This window comes from Xiphophorus couchianus, chromosome 2 (genome assembly GCF_001444195.1).
Source record: "Xiphophorus couchianus chromosome 2, X_couchianus-1.0, whole genome shotgun sequence".
NCBI classification, from domain to species: domain Eukaryota; kingdom Metazoa; phylum Chordata; class Actinopteri; order Cyprinodontiformes; family Poeciliidae; genus Xiphophorus; species Xiphophorus couchianus.
This window is the reverse complement of record NC_040229.1, coordinates 30,301,462-30,329,361: the sequence shown is the minus strand read 5'-3', so window position 1 is coordinate 30,329,361 and position 27,900 is coordinate 30,301,462. Positions and strand designations below refer to the sequence as shown.

At 38.4% G+C, this 27,900-nt stretch overlaps 1 protein-coding gene across 1 annotated transcript in view; it reads left to right on the top strand.

Moving 5' to 3' along the window:
- The window catches only part of lingo1a (leucine rich repeat and Ig domain containing 1a), a 170,008-nt gene that overhangs the window by 9,577 nt on the left and 132,531 nt on the right, over window positions 1–27,900 (top strand). The window lies entirely within an intron of this gene.

The following is a 27,900-nucleotide window of genomic DNA, read 5'->3' as shown; positions in this document are numbered from 1 at the left end:
CACTAAAGTCTGTTTTTTTAAATCATTTTTAAAGTTTAGAGTATCAGCAAGCTTAAACAGCATCTATTATTATGTAGCTAACCCTATTACTATCCCTAACCCAAAACCTCTGAGCTGATGTGTTTTTATATTTTCTCAACATTTTCCAATCTTTTTCTGATCTCCTATGTTGAGCATCTTTTTATTTTTTATTTAATTTTTTTTTTCTAAGCTACTCAAGGCTGAACTAAAATGGACATAAAAGCAAACGACTCTAGTCACTTTTTTCAATATGTGAAATCACAAATCGATTCGCAGTAACCATCCTCCGTAGCTGTATCATTTCTGACCAATAGGAAAATTCAACTGCAGTAGCCAGCCTTAAACCAAAGAGGGCAGCACTAAGACGGTTTGAGGCCAAAGTATTGCTAAATTGCATGTTTCCATGAAAATGTCACAATTTGCACAGTAACAAATGATGGCAATCTTAAGGCCCAATTAATACAACTTATCTAAAAAAATGATTTGGAGTTTAGTTTCTCTTTAAAACTGACTTGCTATTTCCTTAACACTATCCTGAATATTCGACCAATCCAAAATGCCCAGAACCTTCAGTTCATCAAAGGAACAATCTCCCTTACATGCTGTTTTCTGCAGTATGTTTTCAGTGAGGATTGTTAGTTCTGACGCTGAAACAGCCAACGACTATCAAATGGTTCCTGGACAATGTTTATGAAGAGAATCACTTTTTACTTGTTTTAAAATGATCTAAAATTGACGACAGGTATCGTAACTATTAGTTTGGTGGGTCTTAGCATTGCTAATGACGTTCATGTACTTGTTACTCAGTCTCCATCTTGCTCTCTGCTAGGCTACAGCTAGTTCCACCAATGCTAACTAGCCTTAGCATTAGTGACCACCGCTGATGGCAGTTTTTCTGTAACAGTAAATTGTTTTTCTGCCATTAGCTTATGTGCGCTCTGATTGGTGGCTTCGAAACTGGGAGAGGTGTATTTCTGCAGATGGCTGTAGGACCACAGGAAAGCGGCAGAGGAGTTCGATTTATTTTTTTTCTGTTTTTTATCTTTTTTCCCACAAAGTAAAAGTTAAAGTTTGGACAAATATGTAAAAAAAACAAAAAACATTGTTTATTGAAGTTACATAATGCAGCTTTAAGCCTCAGAACATCCTGATTTCTGTCTTTGGCATATTCATGACTGACTGAACATCCCTCCACATTTCCCTTTGGACTACAGACACAGCAAGGGGAAAAAAAAAGGCATCACCACTGAGAATAATCCAAGGCATAACTCATAAACAACATGGACAAACACATTTGCAACTATGACATGATGATCAGGTTTAATGCTGTTATGGATAATCTAATTTGTTCTCCCTAATGAAGTCTGGCCTCCATTAAAAAAAAAAAAACACCCTGTACACGGTAATTACTGGAACACAACACACTGCTGCATTTGTTGATCGTAATGTGGCGACTGTCTCTTGAAAAGGTGCTCTGATGCACTTGAATAACGGCTGTTTATGCTTCATGTGCTTCATGTACGCCTGGAAATTGGAGGCATGCAGGCTAACACTTACTGTTATGTCAGTTTATAATGGTAAACTACAGCAGAGTTATGTTGCTTAAAGAGGATATATATGATTAATGCAGTAAACAGTGTTGGTCAAACTACTTGGAAATAGTAATTAGTTACTAATTACTGATTAATTCCCAAAAGAAGGTATTCCAGTTACTTTACTAATTTATTTTCAAAAGTAATTCGTTTCTTAATTACTTAAAACGCACTACATGGATACGCAATAAAGCAATATACCTTTGAGCCTAATTCTATTCTTTCTGCATGTTCCATCATAAAATCTAATCGAATGAAACGTCTCTTGTTAAAAATTGGTTTGTTTTGCTCTAATTTTATGCATATTGTGTTGCCAAAAGCTGAATGAAATGCAGCAATGTCTTTTTTTTTAGAAGGATTTTGTTAAATATTTAACTCTAATCGCTGTGTATTTTGCTATATAATTTAAGACAATCAAGTCTTCTTCTAAGCTGTATTCCACCGTATGCAATTATTTTTGTGTTTACGCTCCTTCTTTCGACTATATGTAAAACACAGGGATGAATAAATCTTAAATTGTCTGTCTTGACTATGCAGTGAATTAGCAGCATTTGTGTGTTTCAGCAGTTGGTGTGAGTGCAGAGAGTAGTAATAATGAGTTTTTTAAAAAATGTCTGTTTAGCATGAGAGGGACTATTGGAGATTTCCCAGGTGGAATTAAGTGTGGGGCGGATCAGGTGGATTTCTGTGACTTGCTAGCAGAACTTAAAATAAGTTTTCTATTTGTTATTAAAGTTTTTATTATTTCAGAACATATATGTGTGTAACCCCGCCTAACCCTCCCCACCCCCTCACAAAACAAAAACCACAAATAAAACAAAGCATAACAAAACAAAACAAAACAACCAGGTCAGCGCATATCAAATCAATAAAAGTTTCACAGAAAATTGGCACATACAAATAAGTACAGGCAGTCAATTTTTTTTCTTTAGATTTTTAGTTCTCTAAATGCATTTTTTTTTATTAAGTGTATTACCAGAAAAAAACAGAAAAAATTTCAGCCCATTATGTCTATCGGTTTTTGAGACCTTGCCACAAACCCACCTTTGTGTAGAAAAAGATGGGGTTTTTGAAACCTGATTACTTAAAAAATGTATCAATTTGACACTTATTTGTAATGACATTCTTTATTTATATATATATTTATATATATATCATATTGCAAAACATGAAAATGCACAGTATAAATAGCTTACTTTAAAAATGAAGATTCCTTAAAAGATGTCATTTTGAAAAATAAAACAAATTTCAATATTGACCCTAACAGGAGACATGGCATTTTTGGGATTCCATATTAAAAAATATATGTTGAAACCAAGTCCCAAAAGCTATTTTGCCCGTCTATGTGGTCTTAACAGGCTCAATTTTTTGTAGGGGTCTGAGACTGTTTAATAAAGATTTATTAGGCCGCAAAAATCCTTCCAAAGCTAATTTGACCGACAGAAACAAAATTCATAAATTGCCAAAATTGAGTATTTTTTGACCATTCACCAAATTTGTATTTTTCATCAGATTTCAATAAAACTTCTCTACTACAGATGAATTGGGCTGATAAATAAAATAAAGGCGTCCATTTTTGGCTGCCTTTAATAGTTTCCTAGATATTGCTCGTAGGAAATAAGGATCTTTTGTTTGATTTTTAAAAAATCTAATTTTAGAGAATTTTTGACTTGGACCAAAATGTTTATTTTTTTTTATGCTTTTCACTGAAACTTCCTTCTTACATGTCAATAAGGCTGCTGCATCAGATAAACACATTTATTTATCTATCTTTAGTAGTTTTTTTATATTGCTGGCAGAAAATAGAATTTTTTTTAGATTTATTTTTTTATGGAAAATTCCCTACTACCGACCATCTGAAAAAGTGTCAGAGAAAGTAGAGTTTTTCATAAAAAGTGTCCAGAATTGATTATTTTGGCATAGATACAGCTACTTCATCATTCCACCGCCCACATGATGATGCCCTGGGCGGTTGCCCATGCACGCATATCAGAAAACGCCACTGAGCACATCTGCTAACACCACGCATCATGCTTGTTGCACAAATCGCACAAAATCAGCACAAACCTAGACCGCACAAATACAGGTCGTCAGGCATAATTCCCGTGGCCCATAAAAACATAAAAGCAGCGGATCTAAATAATTCTACTAAATAATAAGGACAGGGAAGCAAAGCATAGCTGTACGATCCACAGGAGGAGGAGGATGGATAACCCCATGTTCAGGTGAGGAGGTGAAGCGGCCATGTTTGCTTAATTTCTCCTCTTTTTGAAAAGTTTTGACTAAATTTAACTGTGTACCCCTCCCTCAGTCTCAGCGCGGCGTTCAGGAGGAGCGCGGTAGATGTCATAATCAGCCTGATATTGATTGATATGCGTGGGGCGTCACACACACTGATTCTAAAGGTTTGGCACCAATATAATATTAAAGCTCACACATTGATCTTTATTTTGATACCCATTTTGTGGGGTTTATTTTTTATAATTCATTCGCTATTTGACGATCTGTTCGGAGGTTTTTGATACTTTTAAGATTTAGAAAAAAACTAAAAAAATAATCTTCGACAAACCAGGTATGTCTAGAAAGCATATAGTTTAAGGTTTAATATGACATCACTGTTGGCTCATTTGGTCATTTGTTCGCGACGCCCGAACTGGTTTTCTCGGACAATGTTTCAGTACGGTGTCAGGAGGGGCGTTGGAATTAGCATAAATAATCCGTTCTAAACAGGCTTTTCAAAAGATTTCTGAAAACTATTGGGAAAATTCAAGTGTTTTTGATGCTTCAATATACATAAAGTGGGTATCATTGGAAGGGAAAATTAATAAACTTTAACACAGTCGTTTTGCTTTTGGAAAAAAAAGAAAATTTAAAAAGATCTTTTGATGATGGGAAGTTAGGCTATTTTCCGTGATCAGCATGTGTTCTCTCCTATTCCTGAGTGGAAAGAGCGTCGCTGCCGGTACCTAATATAAATGTCCTTGATGTTAGCAGAAATAACCACAGTAAACAGAAGGAGTCACTCCTCAGTATTTTCCAAAACAGCAGTTCACCAAACGAGTTGACTTGTCCCAGTATTGCAGGAGAGGAAATAGTTCCAGGATTTCTTGAAGTTTTCTATGTCATTATTTAGCTTGGCCAGCATTTGGTCATATGACACTATTTCCAGCATTAATTCCAACCAGCTTTTAACATTCGGAACAGTTGAAGATTTCCATAGTCTGATGATTATTCTGGCAGACGCGACCGTCCCCACCTGCACCACTAAATTTCTTCTTCACACGCAGAAGAAATTTACCCGCCAACGTGACAAAAACATTCGCGTCCCCTTATGATTTTAGCGGACGCTGATGTTTTTATCACTGAGACAAACTAATGTCGGTGATTCAAAGCATTCTACACGGTCCTGCTTCACTGTTCCACACTCCATGTTGTCTCCACAATCTACACACCTGTCTGCTACCATGATGTCACACACTCATACGTGATTGTCATGGATATGGGCAGCTGCCCAGGGCGACATCAGAAAGGGTCAGAGCATTCAACCAGAAAGAACCAGAAAAAGAAATAGATCTCATCTGTCAGTTGTTAACTGAACAAGTTTGCTACTCCTTATTACTTTTATAATTTGCTATGTAAAAAACGAAATTGGAAAAAAAAATCTGCCAATTGTTTGCATTTTAATTGGTTGGAGTGCAGGAGAAGGAGGGGCTTCCCCACAGCACCGTTCCTGCAAGAACCACAACTTTTTTGCATATTTTTGTTTCAACCTTACAAAGATAAGTGTAGTGATTTATCATGTTTAATCACAGCACTAGAGTGTGATTAATCTGATTAAATATTTTAATCGACTGACAGTTCTGCTTTTTTAATCTGGGGCACACGCGCTTCCCTTCAAATGCACTACTGACCATACGGTATGGCCCTTTAAAAAAAAACAGCTCACACCCATTAGCATTAAAGTATTAAAATAGAAACTCTTATTCAACCAATTTTTTTTGTAAAACTGCTCCTTTCCCACCCACAAGAACTAATATAGTTGAAAAAGGTTTTTCTAATTAAGAAGTCATCCCTCTAGCAATGTGGCTGATTCTGATGCTCTGGAAACACTCCTCAGAAACCGCTCTCCATTACTAATAGCTCAGAAGCAGCGACGCTCACAGCTTGCTTGGAAACATACCAGGAAAGATGTGATTAAACCATTGAAACTATTTATTTGTTGTGTTGTTTGATCAATTTTAGGCTCAAAGGAGCTAGATTAGCACTTTAGCACAGCTGGGACGAGAGGTACCTTTCTCCGAGAGCGTCACTGCTGGATCCTTTCCCAGTCCCGACGGCGCTCCAGTCTCCTCTATGATTAACGTCAGAGATGAGTGAAAACACGGGCTCAAGCAAGCTGCCAGCAGCTCCAATTATTACACATGATACACCCAGAGGTCTATTTTTGGTTCAGCACGTCAGGAGAAAAGTTTCAACCTCAAAGTCCTTGGAAAAAGACATGTAAAATTAATGTGATACATACTTTAAAAAATTAACTATTAAATATCAAGGAGAGAGTATCAATTTGTTTGGCTCAACCTTCTAGACTCACCCTGTTCATCTATCACACATGAAGCATGCAGAATGCAAAGTATTTCTTTTTCTGGACACTTGTATCATGATTTGTTCTTTTCACCTCCCAGTCTGATCTAGTCATGTCTCTACAGCAGTCAATGGCTGCATTTGTTCTAAATGTGCAACAACGTCCATGTGCAAAAAAACCAGCCAGTTTGTTTTTAATGATTTTGGACATAAATACACTTCATAGAAATGAAAGAAAATTCAGTAAGATTTATAGCTGCAGTATAAGCCAAGCTTTTTTTATGTTGTTAGCAAGAAAAAAAAAAAAAGAATAGACATTAATGTGTGAAAGGTTCCTGCTGGGCAGTAGAAGGTTTAAAGCTGTAGTATGCAACTTTTATAAAAAAAAGCAAATCGTTTTACATATTTGTTGAAATATGATAATCACAGAGTATCTGAATCTTTTTCCCCCAGATAATGTATAAAAAAATGTAGATTCTGTGCCTGCTCCCAGTGCAAACTACAAACAACCAATCAGAGCCAGGGGGAGGGTTTGTGCGCAGCCAATCTCCTCTACCTCCTGCCCTGCTCTCTGCTACACTACAGCTGCTACACATGAATGCTAAGGCTAGTTAGCTTGGCCACCAAGGACAGCGGATAAACGGTTCTCCTCTGACAGTGAGTTGCTTCTCTTCCATTAGCACATTTAGCGGCACGTTCACGTGATTGATTGACAGCGCTTAGACCCTCCTCCTTGCTCTGATTGGCTGTTTTTGATCGGAAGTGTGCATTTCTTCAGAGAGCAGTAGCAGCACAGAGAGGAGGTGGAGGGGATTGATATTGTTACAGTTTCGGTCTCATAATACGCTGTCACAACATCGACAGTTTTAACAACAAAAACATATCTTTTATAAAAGTTGAATGAGAATTTCTACACTTTCACATGACTTTACACTTTAGTACCACTAATGCTCCTAGCATTTTACATTTAAATATTTTGTATTTTTGTACGACTCATACTCAAGAAAGCTTGTCAAAGCTAAAGCAAATCACAAGAAGAAAGCGAGCTACCGCGGATCTCCTTCTCTCTGTACTACTTTGTAGATTTGCTTTCCCTGCCCCCGGCTTCCTCGGGGGGGTAAATGAAACCATCTACAGAGGGTTTTCTCATTCAATAGGAGGGGATGAAACGGTAATGCCAGGACCCAACATGGGCTAGCAAAACGGCGTAGGAGTGCACGGACCTGAGGTTGTTTCTTTGATACGCACATTTTTTTTTGTTCCTTTTTTTAGCAGCTTGGCTCTTTATGCTGACCCTCAGACAACAAAGGGAACGTTACCGATGTATCTTTGGCTGCATTCTTTACAGCGAATGTAGCATATTGTGCTAGCATGCATAAAAGAGTGTTTGATATGGGTCTAAAGGTGAATAGGTGAGGCATGTTTTGGAAAACACTTAGACCCGTCATGTCACTGACCTGTGTGTCTCCTAAGATGCCCCCCAGTTTCGCATAGTGTGTATGGATTGGGATGAAAGTTGCAAAGTGAACAGCCTGCTACTACGTCAATAAATCATTTATTTTAAGGTCATTGGAGCAACGTCAGGTAATCGGCTTGTGAAGGTGAGGCGGTCGCTTTTTCATCTGTAGCCTTTTCAATCCAAGGATACAGTTTTGCCCAAATTACACCCAAAACATTTTGTAGAATCGTAAAGATTACATAACCTTTTCTTAAAAAATATTTATAATGTTTGATCAAGATCTACCACAGATAATGTGCTGCCATTTTTACAGAATCACTATTTTATTTTTCTTCCTTACTAGAGGTCACACCACAATCTCCAGAGTGAATTTTAACACGGATTTGTCTTGGAAAATCAGAAAGTGATTATCTCCAGAACCGTGGGGATCATCATCATGTTTTTTTTAATCATTTTATTTTACTTTATTTTATTCTATTTTTGGACAAGCGTGAGCCGTTGTCCCCTTTTTGGTCAGCGGTGTTCTTTCTTTCCAGCTCTCACCTTGCAACACCAGACACTTTGTTTAGCCAGGGTTCGTCTAGGTCTTCTCCATTTGAATGAATTTCTCTAGATCAAACTGTTTCTATTTAAGAGATTTCTTTATTCTTCTGGTCTGGCAGTAATCAAATCTGGGTATTGTTAAAGCAACTAAAACCTGTAGTGAATCACGGGTGATAATTTGATTTATAATTTAACATGAGGGCTTTCATTTATATTCTCACATATTGGCTTGCTCGGTTAGCTTGGCTTATTTTCACCATCATAATTCAAATCATTGTTTTGACATTGAGCATTTTATTTACTCAGGATATCCTGGTTTGGTCGTAAATTTTGGTTATTAGTGTGAAAATAGGGAAACTGGAGCAAATCCATTTTTACACCCCTTTTATGTACCGAACCATCACATTATATTGCTGTGTGTAGTGTGTCAGCTAACAGTAATTCATTTGTAACTTTAATTTGCCCCCTGTGAGAATTATTATTATTTTTTGACACTACACACACATCTTCTTACAGGGCTAAATATCCATTGCAAAATAGCAACACCCATGTCCTATTTCCCCAGCACTGAAGCTGAATGAATTGGACTCAGTCAACACCTCTTGAAAGAAGGATTCCTTTTTTATCTTTCTTTTTAACAATTTTGCCTGTCTGTGCCTATATTTCATTTATCTTTGTGGCCATTTGGCAGTAAAACACAGATCATTCGTTCTCCTTTAATAACACTGTCTTTCCACATATTCCAAGGACGAGACAAGAGACAGTTTTAGATAGTCTACACGAGGATGTCACATTCACTTTAGCAATAATTTCACCACAGAGTTTCTTTTCTTTGGAGCACACTCTGGAGAGATTTCCTTGATAGTTTATGCAGTTTGTAGCCGGTAGTCTGCTGCCGGAAATTATGGCACGAATACGCATGCTGTTTGTAGTCGTTGAACAGCAGCTAAATGTAACCTATTTTATCCGCAGAGATCTCGCCTCGAATCCACACATGTATGTGTTCGGCAAACGAGTCACCGGACAGTTTACACGCAGCTTTTGTAAAGTGCAAGAAGGGGGGAAAAAAGCAATTGGTGGCTGGTTCTGCCAGACACGAATTGCCTGCATGTGCAAGCATTCGGCGCCTCACGGCACATGGTGGCTCCACGTGTTTGTAAATGAGTGTCATTGCCACCTGGGACAAGTCATCTTCGTGGCATGATGTTATTGCTGCACTCCCACTCCTTATAACTGGTTCAGCGGGGAGCTAAGGCTGTCAGGAGGCACCGGAAGGAGATTTGGATGCAGGAGGTTTTCATGGGGAAAGCTCTGTGCGTCTGCAGTTTTCAGGTTTAATGACCTGAGTTGGGGCCAGGCTCAGGTACAGTTCTATATTTAGGTCATATAGGAGAAGCAATTCAGTAGTAATGGTAAGCTGGTGGAGACGTGTCTTTGAGGGGTTTAGAAAAGGTGATATAGCAATCATCCTACAGATTAGGCAACGAATCGTTCTGTAGCTCAATTAAAAACGGTTGGATTGAGAAAATAAACAAAGCTGTGATTTAGTTCTCATTGTTCGTTAATAAGGGTCTAATGATGCATCCAACTGATGAAAGAGAATAATATGGAACATTTAGGAACAAGATGATATTTCAGATTTTTATATTTTAGCGATATGTTTAGGAAAACTATGAATGCCCCTTATTTTTTCTTGTCAGAAGTAAATTAAGGTCTTAAACACGACAAACTGCGGTTCAAAGCTGTTTGTTGTGGCACTGGTCTATGTGTTCTGGATGTTACTGTCTCCTTGTATTCAACCCCTGCTCATCGTTAAGGCTAAGTTTACAAGAAACTCGTGCCTGGAAACTGCCGATATTTTTGGATGTGGATTGGGGAAATAGTTCCACATTTAGACGAACCACAACACATAGCTTATGTCAGCTATAGTTGTCATGCCAGGCCACTGTATGGCACTGTGATTTTAGCATGTCATCGAATGTGCACGCCCCTTTGACCCTCAGCTTCCACCTCATAGTAAACAGTAACCCGTCTGTGACTCCCATAAACAGTGTTCATTAAACAAATCTATGTCTTCTCAGAAATTGTGCTGAACTGAACATGTTACATAGCAGAACACAGAACGATGCAAACAGGACAACATTCAGGTTTCTATATGAAGACACATTGGTTGATCCATATGATCTCAGTGCCATCTAGCTCTGTCAGGAATGGAGTAAACTCTTGGGTTCTGCATGAGCATCATCCAACATCGTACGGTTCAACACCTTTCAGGTTGTAAATTATATTGACGGACTAACAAAAAATTGATTTGCCAGATCTGCTGATTGATACAGTGTCTTGAACAACTTGTTGCCCAACAAGTTGTTCAAATAATAATCCTTTTTAGACTGTGGGAGGAAGTCGGAGTAACCAGAGAGAACCAATGCTTGCACAGGGAGAACAAGTAAACACCCCCGGCCAGGATTTGAACCCACCTTGTTATACCTTCTAATGGTTAAAAAAAAACAATTTCTACTTGGATTGTGAGGATTAACCATTGTTTTATGAAAGACTGAGAAACCACGAGTTTACAGTTTACAAAAACAAAAAAGGAAAAAAAAAAACTCTGCTCAGTTTATTTCACAATTAGGGTTGCAAATTTTACATGAGACTAACTTTTTATTTCTCAAAACCAAAGCTGACTCTTCACTTGCAACCAAAATGAGATGAATTTGTTTTGAAGTGGTTCATTTTATACTGCTGTAATCAAAGTGGCCTCACTTTGCTCCTAATCTGACTTGAACTATATGAAAAGCTATTGAGTGATGTGCGTGTATGAATGTGTGTGTGTGTGTGTGTCGTTCAAACAGTTCTCATTTAGAAACTGTCATAAAACATGCATGCCATTTTAATACTTTCTGGACTCCTTTATTCAAAGTGTGCAACAGCTGTGCAAGTGAATACTTTAAATAAGGTGACACTGGGAACCTGAGCTTTTAAAGCCAGCCTGAGGCCACATTCACATGGTGCCTTGCCTCGGCATTTTTAACTGTTTTCAGCTCAAACAGAATGATGTTGCAGAGGGGGGGAAAAAATGAGGAGAAAATGTCACAATGTGATCACACGAACAGTGTCGGAGGAAAAGAAAAAGATTCCTTTCAGTAGCTGATGCACAAAAGTCTGAAAAAGTCTTCAGTTTGGATTATGGATCTCAAGTCTTGCTCAAATAATCCTTGGCTCACAGTTTGCATCATTTAACACTGTATAGACTCCTGGGAGTTTGTGAAAATATCAACTGGAGCAGCGTACAACTTGAGGAATTGATATGATGGCAAGAAAAATCTGGGAATTCAGAGATTTTGCACAGGATAGGAATTGGCCACTGAATGTAAGACCTATGTGATGACTGGACATGCAGATGTGACATGTCTGGAAGGTGATCATGAGGCCAAGCCAAAACTGACAAGACCAGCTATGAGGATAAATTCTGTCCAACAGTGGGATGGGAATACTCCCTGTGGGAGTCGGGACAGCAGGCAGAAGATGCAAAAGGAACAGGCATCTCTCCAGGAGCTGGGCAAGGGACTGGTGAAACAGGCCCCCAGGGGTTAGGCCGGATGCCGGCAGTGATGACCAAAGTCCTGGCAATTACAGACAGTAGGGCCAGCTGGAATACCTGATTTCTGATTATAAAAAAGCGGATTAGCTGAAGGCTTTACACAAGACTGCAAAGCACCTGGCCTGCGCAGGGGAGAAAGGGGGACAGATGCTCAGTAAGCGAGAGCTCAACCGAGACCGTAACGCGAAATATGTCAGCAGACTCCTACACCTGGAAATTGGATGTCTCAGCAGAGTCAGGTGCTACTAGAGGGGGAATTTACATGGTAATAAACCCTCTATTTCACAGGGATAGGATCTCCAAACTCCTCTCTTAATCTTCTTTCTGCACAGGTCTTGCGCTTTGTATGTACTAGCTTCGCGCAATTTTAAACTGAATCTTTGCCTCGTCTTGTCTGTCAGTGAAATAATTCAAGCTCAGTCAGATTAAATATATTTACAATTCAATTAACTGAAGTGAGAACAATTGTTTATCATAGTCCCTACTGATGGGGAAACCTTTGAATAAAACCATAAAAGCATAATTTTCAGAATGTACAACTAAAACTATTCCAGTCAAGAGATTCACCCACTTGAGATGTAGCTCATCTATAGTTACGATGTTCCTCTTGGGTGTGTCCCAGATCTTTTCGTGCCGCAATCTGCCCTTTTTAGGATAATTGATTGAACAAGACTTGTGAGATGTTTATAGCTTGGCATATTATTTTATAACAAAGAAATGTGAATTTGTTTTACTTAGTAGTGGACTTTGTTTCATTTAAAGATATTTTTGGACTTCATTGCGTTTCAGTAAGGAAATGGGCAAGACGGGACTCTGCATTCCTCAAAGAGTGTCTTGTGTAGGCAACTGCATCTGCTTGATTTTATTTGGTGGATTAGAGTAAAGGGGACTGAACACAAATTCACACCATAAAAACACTATAAAAAAAACCAATATATAATTTTTATTTCACTTCACAATGAAATGCTACAAAAGTCTATCAGCTAAAATCTAAAAAATTACATTTAGGTTTTGGACCTACTTACTTACTTACTTACTTACATACATACATACATACATACATACATACATACATACATACATACATACATACATACATACATACATACATACATACAAACAAACAAACAAACAAACAAACAAACAAAATAAACTGGGTCATGTGGGAACAGGTCCAGAGGATAATTCTTGAGATCTTTCAGCAAGTTCTGGGTGATCCCAAAGCATTCATTGCCAGAGGGCACATATAGTCCCTCCATTCACTTCTGGGGCCTACCACCAATGCAACATATCAGCAAATCTTCCAAAGGAAACTGCCTACAGGGCATCCTGGTTGACCAAACCACCTCAACTATAGAGATACTATAGAAGTAGTGGTCCTACTTTGAACTCCCCTCAGATGACCAAGATCCTTGCCTTATCTTTGAGTCAAGTCACCTTCTGGAAGAAGCTTGTATCTGGGATCTCATTCTGTTGGTCGTGATTCATGTCTTTGCCATAGGTGAGGGTTGGAATGGTTTAGCATTTTCTGCAGACAGACTGGCACTGTGCCTGTACTGCTGCAGATGAAACCCCAAGCACTGGGAACAGTGCAGAAAACCCTGAGCCAGTTGAAGTGTGACGGACTGCTGAAAGTTCTGGCAGTCCTTAAAAGACCTGACCTTCCCATTTTCAATTTTGGCTGAGGTAACAGTGGGGTATTGTTAAATCTAAATGTGCAGACATGACCTGGTCTGTCAGTCAAACCTCTCTCACAGCAGAGCAATGGAGGACAGTGGCTGATTTTCAGGTTTCTGCTGAGGCAAATAAGATCAGTGGATAAGATGGTTTTCACATGTAAGTATTGGCTGATCTCCCAAAATTAAGGAAATATCTACTAATAAATTGGCTGGCTGATAAATGGGTGCTCCTCTAGTATGAATAGATGTATGCGGCACTCTGTGCTAAAGCAAAGCTGAGCAAAAGCAGAACAAAAGGACAGATTTATCATGTTGAGCTTCATATAGAAACACACTTCTGCCATTGACGTCTTTTGATCTCCAATCCAAACTGTTGATGACAACATTCTGAACATCACTGTAGTACGGATGAAAGACAATAATCTGCAGGCATGCTGTACATACTGTCATTTTCCAGCACATATTGTTCTTCCATCTGGGGCTTTCTGATAACAGGAAGTGTGAGCGACACAAAACACACACACACACCAGCCCGCATGCACACACACTGATACTTTTTTTCTTTTGAATTTGCAGCTTTGTGTAAATGTGTGCTGCAGTGCAGTTTAGGCTTTCTCTGAGATATAATTCAGATATAAGTTTTCATCCCACACAAATACTTTGCAGAGTTAAATGTACAATGAGCGTACGCTACAAAAGCGATGGTATTAGAGGTGTGCCATAAGTGTTACCCAGCAGACCTTAATGCCTTTTTATTTACACTAGATTTGCTTCCACGGCGTCTTTCTGCAGTGGCCCAATTTCCTGGAAAAAGTCATCAAAGTTTCATTTCATCTTACTGGAGGCACAAACAGATGGACTCTCTTCCACCATGGGGAGCTGGATTCACACCGCCAGTGTTTTCCCTTTTCTGTGTACTTTTGTTGTGCACAGAAATGGGAGATGTTCTCGCCGAGTTCCAGCATGAGGCCTTTTTCTGTCATTTTTAGTCATTTCGGCACGATCTGTTGGTATCTATGTTTAGTCGAAACAAAGCAGATAATTTTAAAAATCCAAATAGTACCGTCTCTGCTACGCATTGCTTTCATGTGGCAGTAGAAACGAAGATCTCATTAGGGTGATTGTCGACCGGATGGAATAATATATATATATACATATAAAAGAAGGATTTAAGTTGTTTTTCATGTAGTTAATCACTGATAATCAAACAAAACAAAGCAAGTTCTGAAACTGGATGTGTCCTCAAATGTGAAGTGCAATAATAATAATATGTACCACTGATTTCCAATGACATCTTAATTTCTCTTATTAACGTCTGATTTATCACCTCACCGTGGAGACTGCTTCTCCCAACATTTCTGAAAGAATGGGTCACTTTCTACAGAGGTACACTTATTGGATGGCACCTGTGAGTAAACCAGATTGTGACATTTCTTGTTCACTAAGCAACTAGAAATAACTCTCAAGTGGTATTTTAACAAAGTGGAAGTCACTGCGACCGCAGGAAATCACAGAGTGATGCATTCAGATGTTCTGCGGAGCGTTGGCCAACTTGCTGCAGTCGGTAAATCCAGATCTCCAGACCTCACAAGGCCAACAGATTAGCTCCACAACGGCGCACATGGAGCTTCGTTGAATGCTTTTCCAATGTCTGAAAAGCAGCATAAAAAGCCTCACTTTCATCAAATCGATGGATGCGGCGGCATAAAGCAAGCAGCTTTATGCCGCCGCATAAAGCTGTTTATAAAGCATGGGAGACATGTTCTCTGAAGTACCAAATTACACATCCCCTGCCCAATAAATCCAATGAGCTTGTTTGAGTTTTGGTGGTTGCCAGGAGAGCAGTATTGTTCTGCCTCCATTTTGTCAAGTGGAAATATTGGTGGAAGAGTGAGAGGCGGGACGATATGGCTGAAAAATGTGTCACGATATAAGTTTTTAATATCAGTTGTTTGATATTATTTAGTTTTGTCTTAAGTACTTGAAATACCGCCAAACTGGTGGGGTTTTTTAAACATTTTAAGCAGTGGCAAAACTTTAAACGGCTGTTGCTAGGTAACCAATGAGTGAGTGAGTCAATGCCACCCTGTGAAAGTTTGAGCAGCTAGACTTTCCTCTTCCTACATCCCCCAGAATACTGTGTGGTTCTGCATTGGAGTTTAGTGAAATTATTGAATCTTCTTTCAGACGCATTACCTATTGATATTGACCCCATCTATTGCAACCTCTTGATATTGACTCATTGTCATTATATTTCACTGTTTGTCCGGTGACCCTATAGTTTCAGTGAAAGTAATTTTTTATGTTGTACAGTACAAAGGTATTTTGAACAATTGTATGGATCCAGCTCACAGTTCGGAGAAGACTCTTCCAGTTCCAGCTGGTCTAGAGCATATTGGAAAGTCTGTAAGGAGATAGATAAGTGACTTTCCTGTGGAGGAACTTAACTGGCCTAGACAAAGTCTTGACCTCAACCTGACCGAACCTTTTTGGGATGAATTAGCAGAGACTGTAAGACAAGCCACTGTGGCCAACATGTCGAGCCAAGGACAAGTACGGTCCTGAGATTTCCAAATCTCTCATATGGCATAACAGATGAAATATCAAAATAGTGTTTGTTTTTGTTTTACCTTTTAAAACCTTGGTGTTCCTTAACAATGAATCACCATTCTTTTGATGTTCTGAACTAGGTATCCCTATGTTATATATCGTTGTAGCGCTATAACAGCCAGGCAATGTAGAATTGGATGACAGGGTTCTAACATTTCTGCATCCAGTGAGTCTCCATGAGTACAGCAGCAGCCAAAATGCAGCCTGGACGAAGAAACAATAATAAGGTTTAGAGGGGATACAGTGAAAGCCCATTCATGCAACTGAAAGTCCCAGCCACTTAATAAAGCATTTTTAAAATGGTACTAATACAAAGACTGCTTTGCAGTATAATCCCATAGAGTAAGAGGTCGGTGAACAGGGCTTCACTTGTAATGGATGACTAAAAGGCTGAGCTTTGTAACGATTCGGTAATGTTTGTGCAGACAGACAGTATGTTAATTCCCAGTGTGTCTTATCACATGGTGCATGTGGTTCACCAGCCACGTGGGAGCCATGTGTGCACAAGCTGTCCTTTGGCTTCGCTGCTAGGAGATGGCAGCTCGTGTAATTTTCTCCTGATTATCTTTGAAACGCCGCCTTACTTAAGATGTTAAAGGTTGATTGGGATAAAAATGTTTTTTTTATTTCAAATGACACGTTAGATTTGGCTTTTACTGTCTTTGGTACATACTGTACCTCTTACTTTTCATTCCTGTAAAATATTTGACAAGATTCTTCTCGGATAAAGCTGCAGTATGTAACTCTTATGAAAAATATGGTGTCTATTCTTACACATTTGTAAAGATTTAATCTGTGAAAATCAAGTTCTTTTGCCTTGCACCCTGTACTAACTTCAGAAATGCGCCACTCAGTCAGAAATAACCAAACAGAGCCAAGAGGAGGAGCTTAGCGCTTCCTATTACCCTCATGCACATTCCTACACTACAGCAACTGGTTCACCACAACATAGCCTGCCACAAATGCTAAGGCACAGATGGTTACGATGGAGAAATGGTTCCCCTGATGCAGAAGTTCCTCTGGCATTAGCACATTCAACGGCGCGTTCACAAGGTAGATTGACAACGCTAAGACCCGCCTCCTGGCTCTGATTGGTTGTTTTTGATTGGGAACGGTGCATTTCTTCAAACAGCAAAAGTAGGTAGAGGAAATCGATCTTTTCACAGATCATCTGTCACGACATGGTGACAGTTTCAGCAAACATGGAAGAAACATACTTTTGTAGAAGTTGCTTGTTGCAGCTTTAATGCAAAGGAAAATATTTTAGTGGAAAGAAATGACGACTCTAAACCACGTTCCACAGCCTTCGCCTCTCATGCACTGGCATCACATGTTAAAAGGGAGCCATCTGCGATGTGACCCAGAGACAACCTGTGCTTCTTCTGTCACCATTATAACCCCAATTCAGACGTGACTGGGATTTCTTGAGACGACTTGCGCAGCTCTAAGGGAAAATATTTACACCTTGTCTGAGCAGAAAACTTTTTTCATTCTGCTGACACAGCTCAGCGTTTCCTTCCACAGCAATGTAATGCCGCCAAGCCTGAGTTCTTACAAGCTTTTACACAGTGCTTAAAAAGACATCTGACCTTTTCATTTTCAGTGTCACTTCAGATATGATGAATTACTGCACTCGAGTTGAGCCTGCGACTCTTAGTTTTCTTCACTCCGCAGTTAAAACTTTTTTTTTTTGTAAACGTAACCTCCGCTGCAAACTCTGTAAGATCAGTGGTGGACATTTGTTTTTAAGACGCCACTGTTCAGATATTGTCTTTTAGTTAATATAACTTGTTAGCTGCAAGCAGTGATGTGCGGTGAGGTTCATAGCTGGTGAGGCACTGACGTCATCAGAATCAGATTTGCAAATAGATGCATAGATTGACAGCAGTTTACAGGTTATGTTTCACTTCTGCATCCTTACACATACAAACTGTAGCTCACAAAACACACATTTCCTTAAAAAACAAAACAAAATAAATGTTATTACTGTCTTACCTGCTTCGATTGAAAGTCCACTTGAGAAAACTTTTTTAGTGTTGTAATGTAGTCATCCATGTCGAAAGTCGGGATAAGCGAGAGGAAAAAAATCACTATCTCTATTATAATCTATCGCTGCACTTGACTTGCTTCCCGAATCGTTTAGCCTAGCTCGCTATCACTTACTCGGCAGTTGAGGAGTGAACAAGACGAACGTCTGGGATCTTGAGCGCCCCCTGCCATGAGGCAAGAGAACTGCCTGCCTCACCTCGAACCTGTTCTCTGCCGTTTATAATCGCTCATTACACGAAACACGTTACACAAACACAGTTGGTGACAAAAAGCACTGTACATTATATACATAAGCTAAATTATTGGAAATAAGTTCACATATTAAATTTGTTTAAACCATTTTATTGACGCCGTACAGCAACATGCTCTCTCCGCTTAGCAGCCAGCGCAGAGCCAGGGGTTGCGCAATCCAAGGTGAGGCAGAGCTCGCTGCTGCCTCACCGGCATCGCTTCCAAGCATTTGAATGGGAAAATAAGAAAATTCAGCGATTTTGAACAAATAAAAATCGAAATTGGTGAAGCTACATGAAAAATAAATATTTTTTAGTACAAACCACCGGATGAATATAACAATTTAAATTACTTTATGATTATATATTTTCTTTCTTTCCATGATGGCTGGTGAGGCACTGCCTCACCTGCCTCCCCTGACCGCACGTCACTGGCTGCAAGAATAAGACAGTCTTCTCTTTTCCATTTTTCTTTTTTTCTTAGCATTTACATTCACAGAAAGCCATAATTACTTCTGAAGTGTAATTTCAAAGGGCATCAAGAGGTGAAAATACAATTGTAGCATAATTTTCGCAACAATAATGAGTGAATTTGAAGAATTTGTCACAGCTCTGATTTAATATCTCTCCTCTCGCTGATTAAAGAATTGCAGCGCAGCTAGTCACGGCTCGTAAAATGACAGCCGTGTACAGTGAACCGTTTGGACTGTGCAGAGCAAGAAGTGAAGTCCTTCACAGACCCAAGGGAAGACTGGCCTAACTGCATCGACCTCTGTCACGAGCCAACGATGAAACCCGTCTGCAAGTGGAATCTATTAGCCTTTTGTGTCAGATTGAAAAATTTGAAACATTTTAAAGATCAAACTGTGTGTCAGAGTCTCTTCTAACCCCTGTGGGATTTTTAAAAATTTTTTTCTAACAATACTTTCAGATCTTGTGCCACTGAACCAGAGGAAGTTATCAGACTTTCTAACACTGGCCAACTGTAGTGAGAAAAGTTACTGAACCTCCATTGCGAGTTTTTGGACCGGTATATCTGTGAGGTGATGCCGATTAGAACACTTACTTATTTTCAGACATGTAATTTGGGAGTTTTTTTGTTTTGTTTTGCGTAATTAGTCAAATTTCATTGCATTTCTTTCGGATTTTGTCCAAAACACCCTCAGAACGTAGAGATGCACCAATTCAATATCTGTGACGGTTCCGATAGTGAAGGAATTACAACATTGGGTTTTGGTGACTATGTGACCAATCCATAAGTGTGGATCTGTTCAGTCCAATTCTATGCTTTGTGCTCTGAGCAACATCATGCTTTATTATTTATTTTACATTACATGTAGGATTCCTAATTGCACTTTTTGAACCATTTGAAAGGAGATTTGTTGGTCTTTTTAAAAATTTTTTTACGTTTTTCCAAGGTAGTCAACCTATTGTCTTTGTCAGTTTCAGTTTCTTTATTTTACATTAGCTGTTATATTTACACTTACATGTTTGACCAAGCTGGTGAAACTATGTCTTTATTTAAATGTGCTGTGCTGGTGCAAAGTTATCAAAAGAATTTTTAATTCAGTACATTTATGTCTGTGTTTATAGATAACGGTATTGAAAGTGAAAAAAGTGGATCGGTGCCTCCCTAACAAGAAGTGCAGCATAAATCTAAATTAGTTTTTTTAAAAAGTACTTGGTGATTTTAGATTTTTTATTTGTTTTTTTATGTGCATTTAGCCCCCTCCATGGTGACTGTAAAACCCCTAAGTAATAGTAATATTATAATAGTTATAAATCAATTGATACATGGTTGTTTAATGGGACACAAAGCAAAACAAAACACTGTAAACTAAAAGTTTTTTTTCTTTTACAATGAATATCTCAAAACTGTAATTTGTATTCGGTCACTTTTAATCTGAAGCCCATGAAAGTAATGTGGTCCAATCACTCATCCTCAGAAGAAACCGAATGTATGAGAAAGTTCTGGAAGGGTAATAGATTTCTCAGATCTTAATCCCACAAACATTTGCGTCAGAGTGAAAATCAGAGCGATTTTTGTTTGCAGCTGAAGGAAAAACGAAATGCACTTCAATGCCGAAGTTAATATTGTGCTTTTTTCTTTTTGTCCGATTGGAATTAGGACTGCGTATGTGTTTGGATTATCAGGTTGTTATTTTCAGCTCTTTGGCATTTACAGCAACGCCTCATTCCTGTGGCATTTGTCAAAATGTGTTCCTCAAAACTTTCAATTGCTTGACATTTAAATTTCATTCGTGTCAACTGCAGAATCTTAACTGATAACCGAAACAATACAGCTTTATTTTCCTTTTTTTACCCCTGAATGTCCTGATGTTCTCTGAAAGCATCCTTGTTTTGTTTTTCTATATATTTATTATTATTATATATTTTTTTGGTATTATTATCATTATTGTTGGAGTGTAACACAGACGTGACAGTGTCTGCTGCCACCTGCGTCGCTCACAGCTTGACGTGGCTCAAAACAATCTGTTACCTGGAACACATGATGGCCCAAAAATAGCTGTGGGCGCACGCAGAACTTCCAATGAGTCTGAGGTGTCATTTCTTGATAGTGCTACAAAGTGCTGTTGTCCAAGCCTTTTTCTTTTTTCAAAGGTGACACTGCCACTTGGGTTTCTGACACATTTCGTGGCTTTATCTCTTCGGCGAGATTGCATTTCGTTAAACTTCCAGTGTGAAGGATAACCTCTGTGTTATTCCTTCAGGTTCGACAACAAAGACATACTGAACGTTTCAGTGGCATGCTGATTACGTTGTGTCACCTAATGTGTCGCTGCCGTCGCCCTGCAACACCAATCTGTTTCTGATCTGGGAATGGTTTATGATATCAATGTACCTGCTGTCCTAGTTTTTGCAGTAGTTGTTAACAGCTGCTTAAAACCCCTTACACTGCTGTTTTTATGGCCGTAGCACAGGTGCGTTCGAGTCGCTGCGTGGAACTGGGTCATTTTACAGACAACATCAGAGCTAAAAGGATGGGAAAACTCCTGCCAAAAACTGGATTTGTTTATGAAAATGGCTATTTTCTTTCTTTGTTGTTGTCAAGTCGATGTTTTAGGTAATGGTGCTGTGGTAAAATATGTTTTTTTCCATATTTATTGAAAGAGTCACAATGTCGTGACAGTTTGAGACACATAATTTGTGGGGAAATCCCCTGAGCTGCTATTGCTGTCTGAAGAAATGCACCACTCCCGATTAAAAAGAAAACAACCTCCTAGAGCGAGGAGGAGGGTTTTAGCGCTGCCAATCATGCTCGTGTACGAGCTGCTAAATGTCCTAATGGCAGAGAAACAACTTTCCATTCAAGCAAAACTGTTTATCTGCTGTCATTGGTGGCCATGCTAGCTAGCAAAGCATTCGTGCCAGTCTATGTTGTGGTGAACCAGCTTTATCATAGCAGTGAGCGTGTGAGTGGCGCATACATGAGCTGATTGACAAGGATGAGACCCCCCTCCCGGCTCTGGATTGGTTGCTTTTGGTCCGGAGTGCTGCATTTTTGAAGATTGCAGGAGGTAAAGGAGTTAAATTTTTTTTTTTACAAGTTTTTCTTCTTAATATTATACTCTTACAACATAATAGTAATTTCTGCAAGTTTGTGAAAAACATATTTTTGTAAAAGTTACATACTGCAGCTTTAAGACCAAATGGAAAATAGTTTTCAAATCAGATTTCAGTTCCACTTCTCTGCACTGGACTATTGCCCAAATATGTTCACATTTAGGTCTAACACGAACCAAAAATAGCATAATAAATGTATTTGTAAATTAAAGGTGTTGATATATATATATATAAAAGCCAAAAATGTCAACCTTCATCCAGTTACCAACAAGAATCAACCACAAAAGTTCCAGTCATAATGGATCTTATGTATTCATGTTAACAAATAGTATATTAACAGGTCGGTACCCAAAGCGGACCATTTGATTTAATGGTGCAGTTTTCGGATTCCTTTAAACAGAGCAGACTTCAGTGGTCCAGAGCTTTTTGTGCAGGTGTGAATACAGTGAACCGGATCCTGGTCTGGACCAAACAACAAGACCGAGGCGCCCCTTTCTTCAAATAAAACAAAACCAACTTACAAGTAACTTTTCAGCAAGATATAGGAGTTGGTTTTATATCAATAATGCCTTAATATTGATTTAAGAAAGTTCTGGCATATTATTTCACTTATGGGAAAAATACTTCATTAAATATTATTATTATTATTTAATAAATAATATCGTTATTAAAATAATCTGCCAGTCGAACGAGAACCTTTTCATCAATATTAAGGAATTATTGACCCTAAACAAGCTCCATCTTTCTGAAAAGTTACCTGTGAGTTAGGTTTTTTCTTATTTCAAGTGTACAAACATATTTACACTATAAACTAAACCAAAAATACTTGGGAAAATTCGTAACTTTTGCTGTGTTCACATCATTGAGGAGAAAAAGACAAACTTTTTTAAAAGTTAGAAAAAAGCCGCAAGCCGTAAATTCTAATTTTGTTGGTAATGAACAGTTGTTCAGTCAATGCCTTGATTTAGTGTTATCTGTTAAATAGGTAATAAGAAGAAGGATTGGAGAGTTGGACTAATGGGATGCAGACTTTATTGAGTGGAAAACACCATCGCTTGCCACTACTCCTGCACATTGGGGTGTGAATGCGACTGTGTGTGTGTGTGTGTGTGTGTGTGTGTGTGTGTGTGTGTGTGTGTGTGTGTGTGTGAGAGAGAGGAAGAGAGAGGTGATGGATGCCACTGTGACCACTGCAATGAAAACAGTCAGTCTCCGTCTGCTTTGGTTTCACTCAGGCTGCACTTGCGGTTGGCTTCATAGTGAACTCTGGTTATTTATTCATGTATGACTACATCTCCCACGATGCATCAGTCATCTAGCTCGTGCTAGTTGTGGTGACTTAGCCTTGTCATAGTGATACAACAGATCTACCTTTACCTAATGCAATTTAAACAGATTTTATTCTCATTAGATACCTTATTGGTTTTCCTTCATATGAAAACAAGTTACTCGTTTGATGTTTGATGTGTTCAACTGTACAAATACAGATCTACATATTTGTATATAAATAAAGGTCTTTATGAGATTTTATTAGAATCTTTGATGTTTTCGTGAATCCCTAAAGGCTCTTTGCTGACTGCAACAGTGCAGATATCAGAGACTTTACATTCATGCCTTGACCTTGAAACGTGCCGACTAAGATTGTTACCAATTAATCAAATACCAAAGTTTGTAAGGTCTGTCATATTTTTCTGTTTTCCTCACACTGTTTAAATCTACAGATATGCGAACATATAGCCTGTATTTTGCATTGATTCAAGGAGAGAATTTTTAAGTGCTGAAAACATGAATGAATGCTTGAGGAAACTACAAGGAGAAAATACAAAGACAAGCAGAATTCCACAAATATTCTTGGCTAGTTTTAGTATTATTGTACTATTCTGTTGCTACAAGTTAGTTTAGTGTGCTTCAGCAACTAGTTGGTTGAAAGTCCTCGAGTTAGCCAAGACACGCAGTAACTTATGTCCTTTTGCTTTCCAGAAAGTATTCATGCTGCTGGTTCACTTCATCTAAACAAAGACACAAAAACAGTAAATTATGGTTAATTGCGATGGTTTGAGTGAGGTGTGTCTTGTAATCATCCACCACTGTCTGATTTTGGCCTGAGGAAAGTTTGTTCCTCCATTCACTTTCTGCTGTCAGGTGCTTGCTGTTTGTCAGATTCATTTTGTAAATTAAATATTGTGCAGCCTATATTGGCGTTTTCCATGTTATGCAAATGAAATGGGGATGTAATGTTTAGAACCTGGTTGATCAAAACGCAGCCACAGAACTTGCTGGAGCTCTGACAGAAAACTTGCGTCTGACAGAAAATCATATATGGTTACAGGTTTTGGCGATTGCTTTTAATCAGGAACTCACCATTTTAAATGATCGGTGATTGAAAACACATTAAGACTTCTGCAGATGGACTGATTCAGAAACCAGTATGTAAACAACAGAGTCATTTTCAAGATAAAGCCTAACCCTCTCATCTACGGTGTCAACTTTCTTGTGGAAATTCATCTACATATATTTAACCCAAAAAATATTCATGACAATAAAATCAAATCTTACAGACCATGCAGTTTACATATGTTTGTGTTGAACTGAATCTGGGCAAATTAGCTCCTCATCGTGTATAAATGTGACCGGTTTGGGAGACGTCGCTCATTAACGTGCACTATATTTATCCATCAGCTGTCATTGTTCGACACAAACCGACGGTGACCTTTGTATTCATCACCAGACGGTGGTTCTGTCTCGTACGTGACTCCGTGCTGTCTTGCAGAGCGTCATTTAACCACATTTGCCTTGCACCGTTGTTTGGCAACGGCGAGAAGCGATGACCTTTCCGCTGCTTCGAGGGAACCACCATCCACTTGCTCGTATTTGCATAAGTATCCCTACCTGAGTATAATTAGTCAAATAACCTTGAGTCAGCCGGATGAATGAGGTGTGACTAATTATCCGCCTTTTGTGCGGCGATCTGCAGACTGAGCCAGCACAAAGCCGAAAATGTAGAAATACATCCTTAGATTTTAGTCATCCCTCAGACTGGGGGTTTATGAGATGTTATGATGACACACAAAATCCCGAAGCTCCATGACGTATTTTATACAAATATAGGAAATATATGTATTTGTACTTCACATACGTGTATCTTATTGCTAATGAAACCTTGCCTTCCATGCAGATACAATGGCAGAGAGACGTTTTCATAGATGCGTTTTGAGCATCAACATATTAATTTTGGATTTTTTTTTAAAGCGGTATATAAACCTCTCTCAGGAAACGTTGTGCACAAGCACCTTAAAGGATTCTTCTAAAGCAAAAAAAGGGGTGAACAAATTTGACCTCATTGTAACATTTTTCGGATCCACACATTAAAAATGATACATAATAACTCAAATATGGACGCAACACTCCCACATTTGATCCTTCAAACTGTTTAAAAGAAACAGTTTTATTATTTTTTATTTTAACAATCCACAACCTTTTGGAATAAGTCTGTATCAATGTTTCACTAGTCTTCTTAACAGAATCTGTATGGTTTATAAAAATATTTCACAAAATGGGACACAACTGAAGCTAAATATGTTGTGTCCCATTTTGTTCTCCAGGATCAAAGTACTTCATAAATATTTTAATTACACTTTTTATCCACGTCCTATCCTCAGAAGAGTTCTTAAAAACTTTACGGGCAACATCTTGGCGGACAATTTACATCAAAATTGTGTTTCTGAATCAGCATTAATACACATGATGAAGTAAAGGAAAGGAGTGATGCCTCTATGTAACTGATTTAAAAGGAAAAACAAAAATGTAGCCATTATGAATGGTAAACTTATTACATGCGGTCTACATAAATCTACTGTACCAGCTTGTAATTTCTACCTGCTGTGTGTTAGTTGTTCTGTTATAGTTCTCTTTACTCACTGCTTGTGGGTTGAAATACTCCATAATCATCACATGTGAGTTCTGAAATGGGAAAACTACATTTATTGGATTACAATTCTCCCCCACCCCAAAGGTACCGGGCGAGCTTCACTGGACGAGACGATGAATTCTACCATCTGGGACATTCCTGACACGTTTTACTACCAACATTTTTACCAGCACCAAAATCATTACCAGCTTTTAGCAGATGGTATTTTTTTTCTTCACACAAGTAGTTCTGGTCTTTCAGAACACCCACCCATATTTTCTATCTGGAAGCTGCATCATTATCCGTTAAAATTGTTGGACTTTCCTATTAATACATGCATGATACTTCATTTGACTGTAGGCCAGTGGTGTCATCGTAGAGACTGCGTTAAGAGCACATCAGCCTTTGGCCAAAGGCAAATTTAGGTTGCCTCAAAATGTAGCCTCCACAAAAACCCGAGTGAAATTTAATACTTCAAGCTCGGTGGGAGAGAAGAAAACAATGTACATGTAATTTGACAGAAAAACTCAAGTAAACCCTTGTGTTAATGTTGGCACCTGATTTTATCATTGCAAGTGCAAAACATTGACAACATTTATAATTATATCAAAGGGAGAAAAGAGGGAAAAACTCGAGACTGATCTGCCTTTCAATTTGTGTTTGCTTCTCAATAATCTGCTGACATAATATGCTCGCATTTGCATCAGATGCAACACAAACAAACTCACACAATGTACATTTCAGCTCGAGTGTACACAAAGATTTTGAAAATCAGATGGCAACTGTTGCCATCTGCGAAACCAAGCCGCCCTTCGGTGCCGTCAGCAGTTATTATCAATCTTTCATAAGTGCGCATCAGAACAACACATTTCTCGGTTTGGAACCTCACAGGACCCTCGGTGCAAACACGCAGTTCTGAAGGATTCCTCCCAGATGGCGTCTTGTTCTTTAAAATCTTTATCACTTTTCTTTACATACTTTTCAGAAATCCCAGTTGGCTATCTGCTTCCTTTAACATTTTGCTCAAGCTATTGAGGTTTTCTTTAATCCCCACTTCTCAGACTGTACAGATTCAAGACTTACTTTTATTTAAAAAATGTTGAATTATTTAATTCAGCAAAGCCTACATATGAATATTTGCATTTCTGACAGTTTTCCATTAAAAAATGTGGCAGCCAAAACAGATTAAAGCTCTAATCAGCTCTGACCTACACAAACAGGAAGCTCATATATGTCTGTTTACTTGATTACTTCCTGAGCCTCATGTGTGGGTTGTTCTTTCCTTTATTTTTGTAAATTATAGCACTCAGCCTGAGAACTTGACAAGTCCTTGCAATGCATGAAAATAAAAATGTATTTCCTTTGTTCTCATCCTGTTTCCATGGCAACGTGACAGGGAGTGAAGGACAGGCTGCTGGCTCTAATGAAAACACCCCGGGAAGTACTCGACCCTTCTCGCTCCATATCTCTTGGCGCGGCAGAATTATTGAACGATTTTTTCTTTTTGCAGATTTAAGAAGAAGTTTGTGATGGTTCATTTTTATAATTAATAGCCTATTAAGCATCTTCTGTCTCAGAGGTTGATGCAGAAACAAATTGCGTTTTGGAAAAAGTAAGTGATTTAAAAAAAAAAAACAACACTTTATTGTACAGCAGATACACATCTTGGAAGTGTGACATGTTTTTCTATTCAGCCTATTTTTACTTTGTTACCTTAAATAAAACTTTGAAATGAGTAGTTAGCGCCCACCTGTATGTGTTTACTCACATTGAAATGCAGCTGTTTGGTTTGTAAGAGGACATTAATGAGCAAACAGAACCATGAAGCCCAAAAGACAAGACAAATGTGTAAATGGGACCCAAATAAAATTTTTAGTCAAGTTGACTGTCTGCAATTAAATAATTACAATTAACTGTATTTTAATCAAATAAGTCACATTTTCAGTTAAACTTTTTTTTGTTGTTAAACAATTGAATAAATAGAGATAGTAAAAAAAAATTAACGTTTTGAAATTGACTTAACTTAGAAATGAGTTAAATTAT